A 10,356-nucleotide genomic window follows, 5' to 3' on the forward strand; every position below is an offset into this window, starting at 1 on the left:
GGCTGGTGGTTCAAACCCACCAGCCACTCCTCAGAAGTTAGGTTGGGCAATCCTACTTCTGTAGTGATACTGCCTTGGAAACCCATGGAGGGGTTGCTATGAGTCGGGGCCGACTCGACAGCACATAACAATAACAACAACAACCCCCATAGGAATCTGCGAGAGTGCTGTCTCTTTAAATATCCAAAATAGTCAAGCTGCTTTTTAAATCTCCAAAATGGCAGCAACCTCCAGACTGGCAAAAGTCCACAACTCAGCCCACCTTTCTCTTCACCTTCTCTGTTTTTTCCCCAGCCACCGTGCACAATCCGTGCAGTCCCTGGCTAGCAGGGTGATTTTTAAGTTAATTCTTAGGTCCTACCACCAGTCGGGAATCTCTGAGCCGCCTGTACTGTCAAGGTCACTCAGTTTGCTGTCAGACCGCAGCTCCGTATGTCTCCTTGTTTTGGTATTTTCATGCAAATTCTTCTGCTAGTTGGGGTTTAGTCCAATCTGTGTCTGTGTTAATTGGTTTCCCTTTTCTTTGTTGAAGAGGGTCTGTGCAATCCTTCTGCCTAGTCCACCATCTTGCCGGAACTCGGCATGTATCTTCTTGATGTAAATGTTCACCCCATATGCCTGTGTATTGTTTGACTGGAAGCCACAGGAGTTAGTTTAGTTCCAGATCTGAAGGATAACTAAGGGACATAGTTTTGGAAGTCTCACCAGGCTCTATCAGACCAATAAGCCTGTTTTTTTTTTTTCTCCAAATGATTTTGAGTTTTGTTCTACATTGTCCTCCCGCTCTCTCCAGGATCTCCTGCACTGATCCCTTTCCAAGTGTTTGACAGTGGTAGCTGGGCCCCATCCAGTTCTGGTCTCATGGTCATATAGGCTTAGGATCGCATAGTCTACTAGTCCCTTGGACTAATTGTTTCCATGCATCTTTGGTTTTCTTCATTCTTCTTTGCTCTGGATGAGGAGAGACCTATCGTTGCATCTAGATGGCCACTTCCAACTTTTAAGACCCCAGTAGGATGTAGAACAATGTTTTTCTGTAGCATGTTATGTTAATTGAGCTTGATGTCCCCTGCAAAGTAGAGGAAGATTTTAATAATTCACTGGATAGGACAACACATTCTGTAGATACTGACAAGCCTCTTTCCCCAGTCACACTTGTCATTCAATGGGCTCATTAACAAAGTGGCCATGGTGGCAGGAATGCAGGTTATGCTTGGGTCCAGCAACATGGACTTCCATACATCAAGGCCAACTTGGCTACAGCCACTGCTAAGTGCCCAATCTCCCAGGAGTGGAGCCAACACTGAGTTCCAATATGGCACCATTCCTTGGGGTGATCAGCTAACAACCTTTTGACAAGTTGATTACATTGGACCACTTCCATCATGGAAAAGGTAGTGTTTAGTTCTTAGTAGGATAGGCAATTATTTTGGATATAGATTTGCCTTCCCAGCATGCTGTGCTCCACCCTCGTGTTACTTCACACAGTATTGCCTCAGATCAAGAAACTCACTTTACAGCAAATGGCATGTGTCATTGGGCCCATGCTCATCAAATTCACTGATATTACCATGTTCCCCATCATCCTGAAGCAGCTGGCTTGATAGAATGCTGAAATGGCCTTAAAACCAATCAACAAACAACAACAAATATATATATATATATATATTTAATTTTTGGTAAAAGTTTACACAGCAAATTTGGTTCTCATTTGACCATTTCTATACAAATTGTTCAGTGATATTAGTTACATTTTTCACAATGTGTCAAGATTCTCTTTAATTTCACTCTGATTGTTCCATTTCCAGTGCTCTAGTTTCCCTGCCCCCTTGTTTTTTCATCTTTGCTTTAGAATAAATTGTTGACATTTTTGTCTCAGTTTTTTAAGGTAGCATTGTACTCATGGGTAGTATCTTTTAGTTAGTGTGCCACTCCATTATTTCACTAAAAGTTGACCTCAGAGGATAGTTTTGGCTCAAGGTTTAAAGACTATTTCAAGGCAATAGTGTCAGGAAGTCCTCTAGTCTCAACTGGTCCATTAAGTCTGGACTTTTTTAGAATCAAAACTCTGTTCCATATTTTTCTCCTATTCTATCAAGATCCATCTATTGTGGTCCTGATCAGCAGTAGTATTGTTGTTGTTGTTATGTGCTGTCAAGTCACCTCCAACTCATAGGGACCCCTCTTTGGGTTTCCGAAGGAGTATCATTATGGATGTAGATTGCCCAACCTTCCTTCTGAGGAGTGGCTGGTGGGTTTGAACCGCCAGCCTTCTGGTTAGCAGTCAAGTGCCTTAGGCACTACACCACCAGAGCTCTCATCAGTAGTGGTAGCCAAGCATTATCTTGTTCTTCTGGACTTAGGGTAGATGAGGCTGCAGTCATTTGGTCAGTTAGTCATGCAGACTGGTTTCTTCTCTGAGTCTTTGGTTTTCTTCTTTCTCTTGCTCCTGATAAGTAGAGATGAATAGTTGTATCTTAGATGGCTGCTTGCAAGCTTTAAAGACCCCAGATGCTAGGATGAAGTCTGTGAACTGTTGTTGTTGTTATGTGCCATCAAGTCAGCTCTGACTCATAGCAACTCCATGTACAACAGAATGAAACACTACCTGGTCCTCACCATCCTCACAATCCTTGAGCCCATCATTATAGCCACTGTTTCTATCCATCTTGTTGAGGGTTTTCCTTTTTTTCTCTCACCCTCTGCTTTACCCAGCATGGTGTCCTTCTCCAGGGAATGGTTTCTTGTGACATATTATGCCAATTGATTGAGTTGTCCAATGATACTAAGGTCCTAAGCCTTCAGACCTGGAAAATCAATCTCATAAGATGTTTGGTTATGTCTGAGAAGTATCTGTAACGGTGTCCTTTATAAATATGTATGTGTGCACATAAATATCTGTACATAAATGTACATATATAGGCATACTTAGTTTTATTATGGTTTACATTATTGTGCTTTGCACATATTGCATTTTTTAAAAGTTGAAGTGTTGTGTCAACCCTGTGTTGAGCAAGTGTATTGGTGCCATTTTTTCAACAGCATGTGCTCATTTCACATCTTTGTGTCACATTTTGGTTATTCTCACAATATTTCAAATTTTTTCATAATGCTATTGCACACTTAATAAAGTATAGTATAGTGTAAACATAACTGTTACATGTACTGGGAAACCAAAAAAACTTACTTGACTTGCTTTATTGCAATATTCACATTATTGCAATGGTCTGGAACAGAACTTGCATTATCTCTGAGGTACGCTTGTAGACATTTCTATCTATGCACATATACATACACACCTGTAACTACCATCACATGTATATCTATACACATACATGCGTGACCATATACTCATGTTTTGGTTATTGTTGTTGCCAAATTTTATGTGTCATAGTCTTTAGCACGAGCATCCTTTTGTCTTGTGTGCTTCTTTTGTTGTTGTTATGTGCTGTTGAGTCAGACCCGACTCATAGTGACCCCTCCTTGGGTTTCCGAGGCAAATATCACTACGGAAGTAGATCACCCCATCTTCCTTCCAAAGAGTGGCTGGTGGGTTTGAACCGCCAGCCTTCTGGTTAGCAGTCAAGTGCCTTAGCCACTATGCTATCAGAGCTCCCCTGTGTGCTTCTTAATGGCATTCTTTACTTTGGTAAAGCTATGCTCATTACCCTCACATTCAGTGCTACTTTTCCCATCTCCAAAATTAACGAGTATCTATGATCTAGAGAGTGATTCATTCACCCCTCCCAGCCATCCCTGGTAACCACTAATGATCATTGATCTCTGTATATAGACAGAGACTATGTATATAGTATATATAATATATATACATTTATATATTATATATATATTTTTTTCTGTCTTCTTATAAAAATGGGATCATACAATATTTGTCCTTATGTGATTGACTTATTTCACTTGGCATTATATTCTCCAGATCCATCCATGTTGTTTCACATACTATGACTTTGTGTCTTTATTTGAAGAGCTCTGGTGCCGTAGTGCCTAAGGCATCTGACTGCTAACCGGAAGGCTGATACTACCTTGAAAACTCAAGGAGGGGTCACTATGAGTTGAAATCGACTCGATGGCAGTGCTTTCTTTTTTGGTATGTGTGCCAAGTTGACAAAGGGATGGGCTGTGACTAAAGCACAAAGTCATAGTTCTGCCTAACATGATCAACATGCATACAGATGAAAAATGCACTAACTCCTTTTAAATATCCTGTATTTTATGGTAAGTAATGGAATAAGAAAGGCAAGAAAACAAATATATATGTATATGTTTCCAAACATTCATAACAAAAGAAGGAGGAAATACAAATAACAATTACAGTCCTCATTTCTGCAGCTGGTCACATAGTTTTAATTGTTAGTTTTATGTGTCAACTCAGTTAAGCTATGATTCCCAGTGGCTTGGCCAAATACTAGCCTAGTTGGTTTTCCATAATATAACAGTGTAACATAGTATAACATTAGCATCTTCTGTAATCTAATTAATCAATCATTCATTTGAAAGGAGAGTTTCCTGAAGGTGTTATATGACTTCAGACTATAAGTAGGTATTTCGGCTCTCTCTCTTTCTGTCTCTGAACCCCTCCCATCACATGATCTATAGATCTTGGGACACAAGCCTGCAAAAATCTCCAGCCTGCTGTCTGACCTATAGATTTTGGACTTGCCAACTACTCTGAGCCCACAGGAGTCTTCAGCCCACTACCTGACCTAAGGATTTTGGATTTGTCAATCCCCCATAATCCTGCCATAAACCAGGAGTCTCCAATTTCTTGCCTGACCTACAGATTTTTTTCTTTCCAGGCCCCAAATTGTGTGAATCAATACCTAGAAGTAAATCAAGCTCTCTCTCCATACATATATTACTATTTCTGTTTCTTTAGAGAACCCTAAGATAAAGAGGGTGAGCTCTGGTAGCGTAGTGGCTAAGGCACTTGACTGCTAACCAGGAGGCTGGCGGTTCAAACCCACTAGCCACTCCTCAGAAGGAAGATTGGGCAATCCTACTTCCGTAGTGATACTGCCTCGGAAACCCAAGGAGGGGTCGCTATGAGTCAGAGCTGACTCGACGGCACATAACAACAACAACAACAAGATAAAGAGGCTCAGGCTGAAGAGTCCTCACTTCAATATGCATCAAGAAAATGGTTAGGGACTGACTGAAGAACTGAGATACTACCTACTCCTATCTGAGATCCTATCCCCTCCCACCTGAGATGCTACTTCCTCCCACCTGAGATGCTACCTTCTTTCACCTGAGATACTACCTCCTCTCACTTGGGGTGCTATGGCCTCCTCCCTGAGACAGTATCTCTTCCTCCTAGGTAGGTGTCTAAAGTTTACTCAGCAGTACCTTCTCTCCAATAGATCACAAAATGCTCTGCATGTAGTAGACAGTCAATAAAAATGCTTTTTTTTTACAGGCTATTTGAATTTTTCCAAACATCCACAAAAGCAGAGATTATAAGGAATGTTAGTTATCCCTGACTCAGCTACAACCACTATCAGCATCTTGTCCTATTTCTTCATCTAATCTATTCCCTCTCCAACCTATATCCTCCTATGTATTGATGTGTTATTTATGTTTTTATTTTTTTTGAAACATTTTAAAGCAAATCCAAAACATCATGTCATTGCACCCATAAATACTCCTTCTGAAATTCTAGCACCATTATCACACCATCAAGAGAGAGAAGCCAGGAGTAGAATGCATCCTTTGTACCTAAGATCCCTGTGCTGGACCTCCTTATTATATTCTAATACTCAGTCTGTCTTAGTGTAGTCTGGGTTCTCTAGAAGAGGAAACCACTGAAGCATATATAGAAATTTACTTAAAAGAAATGGTTGACACAATTGTGGGGCTGGCAAGTTTCAAATCTATGGGTCAGGCAGCATATTGTTTTAAAATACCACATACAGCATTGTTGTTGTTGTTGTTATGTGCCATTGAGTCGGACCTGACTCATAATGACTCCTCCTTGGGTTCCCGAGGTGGTATCACTACAGAAGTAGATTTCCCATCCTTCCTTCCGAGGAGTGGCCGGTGGGTTTGAACCGCCAGCCTTCTGGTTAGCAGTTAAGTGCTTTAGGCACTATGCTACCAGAGCTCCTACATACAGCATTAGGATTTGAAAATGTTGGTTTCTTTTTAGGATGTTGGATGATTACGTACGTCCATCAGTCTAATTTCATATTCCTAAACAGTAGGTAAAATGGCTATTATAGTTCCAATGAAAATTTTCCTGACTTCTGTACATTTGAAATGACAACTATTAACATTAATATAGTTAGGGGATTTCAATATTCTTCCCTCTCACACCTATTTTATAAGACCACAATTACAGCACACTGAGATAAATGCACAAATGCATTTTCTGGATGCTAGATGTAAAGGAGGGTGCACTGGTGGTACAGTGCCTAAGGTAGTTGACTGCTAATCAGAAGGTTGGTTGTTCAAACCCACCAGCCACTCCATGGAAGGAAATGGGGGAATCTACTTGCATAAAGATTTACCACCTCGGAAACTCAATAGGGGTAATTACAAATTGGAATCGACTCGATGGCAGTGAGTTTGTTGTTTTGGTTTAGATGTAAAGTAAAACAAATGCCCTGAATGTATTTATTCTTAAGCATATCATGAAAACAAACATAACTGCAGTTTTTCAATTTGCAGGGCTCCAAAACCAGACCTCAAGGCTGTTTAGCTCCTTGTCCTGTGTCCACTTTGGTCTTCTGGCCATTTAAAGAGGCTTCTAAATTGAAAAGAGACACCATGAAAGATATAGTCTTTTAACATTCCCCACTGTCCACATTATTCAGGGCATAAAAAACCCTGAACTAATTAATAGCATTTTAAACCACTTTATAAGTACAATGTGCTCTATCACTTTCAACAACAGTGAAGCAACAGATAGCATATTTTATGAGATCAAAATATATTTAGAAATTCAGATGAGGCACGTGTTTCAGGGGTAGTTAAGTTGACTTTTGAAAGTATTTTCTTGTGAAATTGAATTTTGCCCATTTATGATATGATTAGTCAAGAAGGCAATGGAGTCTAAAACTCTCTGTCTTTACAACAAAAAATGCAAAATCAGATTTAAAATAGGAACGCGTATTTTATCCTCTGATAAAGACATTTTTAAAAGCTACTCACTCCCACGGAAAGAAAATTTGGGGTTGCTGAGAAAATAATGACATTTCTTAAAATTATAAATGCTTTCTAAAAGTTTCTTGGAAAGCACACTGTATATCTTATATGTAAATGTGAAAGTTGGAGTTGTGTGTCAACTTGGCTGGACCACAATTCTGAGTGGTTTAAGCAGTGCGATGTGGGTTATTCCCATGGTGGGATCAGATGTATATGTTTTGAGCAGCCAATCCAGTGAAAGGGAATTTTCCAGGGGTGTGGCCTACTTCCAATATATTTATGGGCATCCTGGGAAAAGAGACACTCTTCTGTGGATCTGGATCCTATTGTGCTGCCTACAACTGTCTGTGAACAATCCACCATTCAGCCTGGAGATCTTGCATTCATCATTCATCAGAGTCAACAGCCGGTATACTGCCTACCAACCTTGATCTTGTCAATCCCTGCAGCTGTGTGAGTCAGGAAAAGTCTCCAGCTTGACATTTATCTAAGAACTTGGGACTCGCCAGTTTCTATAAGTGTGTGAGCCATTTTCCTAAGATAAATCTCTCTCTCTCTCAACTTTACTGGTTTTGCTTCCTAGAGGATCCAGCCTAACACATTTGGTACCAAGAGCAGTTCTAGAGAGACAAAATGATAAGGATGGGCTTCCTAAATTGGTTCTCACTGATTCTGTTTTGGTTCTCCAATTTGATTAATTGTAAAGGCAGTGGTGACTCTGCCTCCATTAGTAAAGAGGGCCCTGCTAATTCATGGCATGAGGTGGCAATATTAATACACAAAATAGCACCACCAATAGATCAAGTATTTTTGAGAAGATTAGACCCCTTAGATGTTACAGGGTTGTAACATCTTTGATACTTTTCTGCAGTTTTGTCAGCATAACAAGTATAAGGAAGCTGATTGGTTGGTCCTACTTAACAGTAGACAAAGTGGTGAAAAAGCAAGATAAGTTCAGGGCTGCTGAGTCACAGCTCAAGTGCCATATGAAAGACCTCAATGTTTCTAGTTGCACCCTAAAAGCCTTATTTCTTCTATAACAAAGCTGATATTGCTGAAAATCAAACCCAGAGTCTTATTGTAAGGGTGGCTGAATTCCAACACCAATTGAATTGCCAACCCAGAATGGTGTCTGAAGTTAAAGTGAGGGCACTCATTGGGAAAAATGGGATCCTGAATCCTGGAATAGGGACATATGGGCAGACAGGAAGATGAGGATATGGAGCCTGTAAATTCTGTTGAATCCCTCCCATCTGAAGGGATTACTATAAAACCATCATCCCCCCCACTTTCATTTGATGGGATTATCCTGGCTGTTCCTGCTGGGTCATTGCCTGAGGTAGATTCCTGAAAGACATTGCTGAATGTTCTCAGGAACTTCCCCAACCACTCATTTTTGCTGCTAGACCTATAACTAAAGTTAAGTCCATGTGAGCCCCAAAAGGTGAAATACAGAGTGTGACTAAGGAAGTGGTACACTATACCTGAAAAGACCTACTTGATTTTGCTAATATGTACAGACAGAAACATGGAGAATATGTATGGGGATGGCTACTAAGATTGTGGCATAATGGTGCAAGGAATGTAACATTCGATCAGTCTGAGTTTATTGATTTAGGCTCACTGAGTATGGATTCTTCATTCAATGTTTCAGCTCAAGAGGTTAGAAAAGAATCTAATTGTTTATTTAGTTGACTTACTGAAGCATGGGTTATGTGGTGGTCTACCTTAAGTCAAGTTGTACCAGACCTGCCTTGGTATAATGTAGAAGAAGGTATTCAAAGGCTTAGGGAAACTGGCATGTTAGAATGGATTTATCAGACTAGACCCCTAGACTCAGAAATGGAGAGCCCAGAGAATATATACCTTTCACCACTATGGTGAGGATCAAATTTGTGAAGGGAGCCTTAGCGTCCTTGAAGACTGCTGTGATTGCTATTTTACGTAAGCTGGATTTGACAGTGGGAACTGCCCTAATTGAACTAAGACACTTAACTACGATGGGCCTGATTGGACCTAGTGGTTGTAGAGGACAAAACAAAACAAAACAAAAAAACTCACTGTTGCATCCGACTCATAGCTACCTCTCCTTCCAAGGAGTTGCTGGTGGGTTTGAACCTCCAGCCTTGTGGTTAGCAGTCAAATGCTTTAGGCAGTACACCAAGAGAGCTCCTAGGGGCCAAATGGTAGCAGTTAATTGACAAGGACAATGTTGGCCTGGTTACCATAATAGACAGAAGAGTCAAAACAGTAATCAGAATACTCTGACCCACGTGGGATTATGGCATTGGCTACTTAGCAATGGTGTTCCTAGGAGTGAAATACATAAACCTACTAAATATTTACTTGATATGTATAGATAGAAGCATTCTTGGTCACACAAACAACAGTCTACATTGAATCACCAGAATATAGAATCATGGACTCTCAATCAATTCCCAGACTTGAGTTATCTTAGACTCACAACCCCCTGAATGAAGGGGAGGCTAGTTCCCCTTGAGGAAGGACCCCAATACATTGCCAAAACTTTACAATGTCAATCTTTCTCCCAGGCTTCCACAAAGGGATCTGAGGCCTTTTACAAGAGTGACTGTTCACTGGGGAAAAGGAGATAATCAGACTTTTGGGGGATTACTGGACACTGGCTCTGAACTGACATTAATTCCAAGAGACCCAAAGTGTCACTGTGACTCACCAGTCAGAGTGGGGGCATAAGGAGGTCAAGTTATTGATGGAGACTTAGCTCAGGTGCATCTCACAGTGGGTCCAGTGGGTCCCCAGGCCCACCCTGTAGTGATTTGCCCTGCTCCAGAAAGCATAGTTGGAATATATATACTAAGCAATTGATAGAATTTCCACACTGGGTCCCTGACATGTGGAGTAAGGGCTATTATGGTAGGAAAAGCCAAGTGGAAGTCATCAGAACTGCTTCTACCTAAAAAAGAGTCAACCAAAAATAGTAAACCTGGAGGGATTGCAGAGATCACTGCTACAATCAAGGACTTGAAGGATGCAGAGGCGGTGATTCCCACCACAACCCCATTTAATTCACCATGTGGCCTGGGCAAAAAACAGATGGATCCTGGAGAATAACAGTAGATTGGATCTTGGAGAAAGACAGTAGATTATTGTAAACCTAATCAGGTGGTAGGAGCTCTGGTAGCATAGTGCCTAAGGCACTTGACTGCTAAC

The 10,356-nt window shown here is 40.8% G+C and overlaps 2 pseudogenes; both read left to right on the top strand.

Annotated features, from left to right (window-relative positions):
- The window catches only part of LOC122150512, a 50,734-nt pseudogene extending 48,918 nt beyond the window's left edge, over positions 1 to 1,816 (top strand).
- Positions 1,817 to 8,734: 6,918 nt separating this feature from the next.
- The window catches only part of LOC122150513, a 5,351-nt pseudogene continuing 3,729 nt past the window's right edge, over positions 8,735 to 10,356 (top strand).

Source organism: Orycteropus afer, unplaced genomic scaffold (assembly GCF_000298275.1).
Source record: "Orycteropus afer afer isolate SDZICR_OR568_19922 unplaced genomic scaffold, OryAfe1.0 scaffold00156, whole genome shotgun sequence".
In the NCBI taxonomy this organism is placed as follows: domain Eukaryota; kingdom Metazoa; phylum Chordata; class Mammalia; order Tubulidentata; family Orycteropodidae; genus Orycteropus; species Orycteropus afer.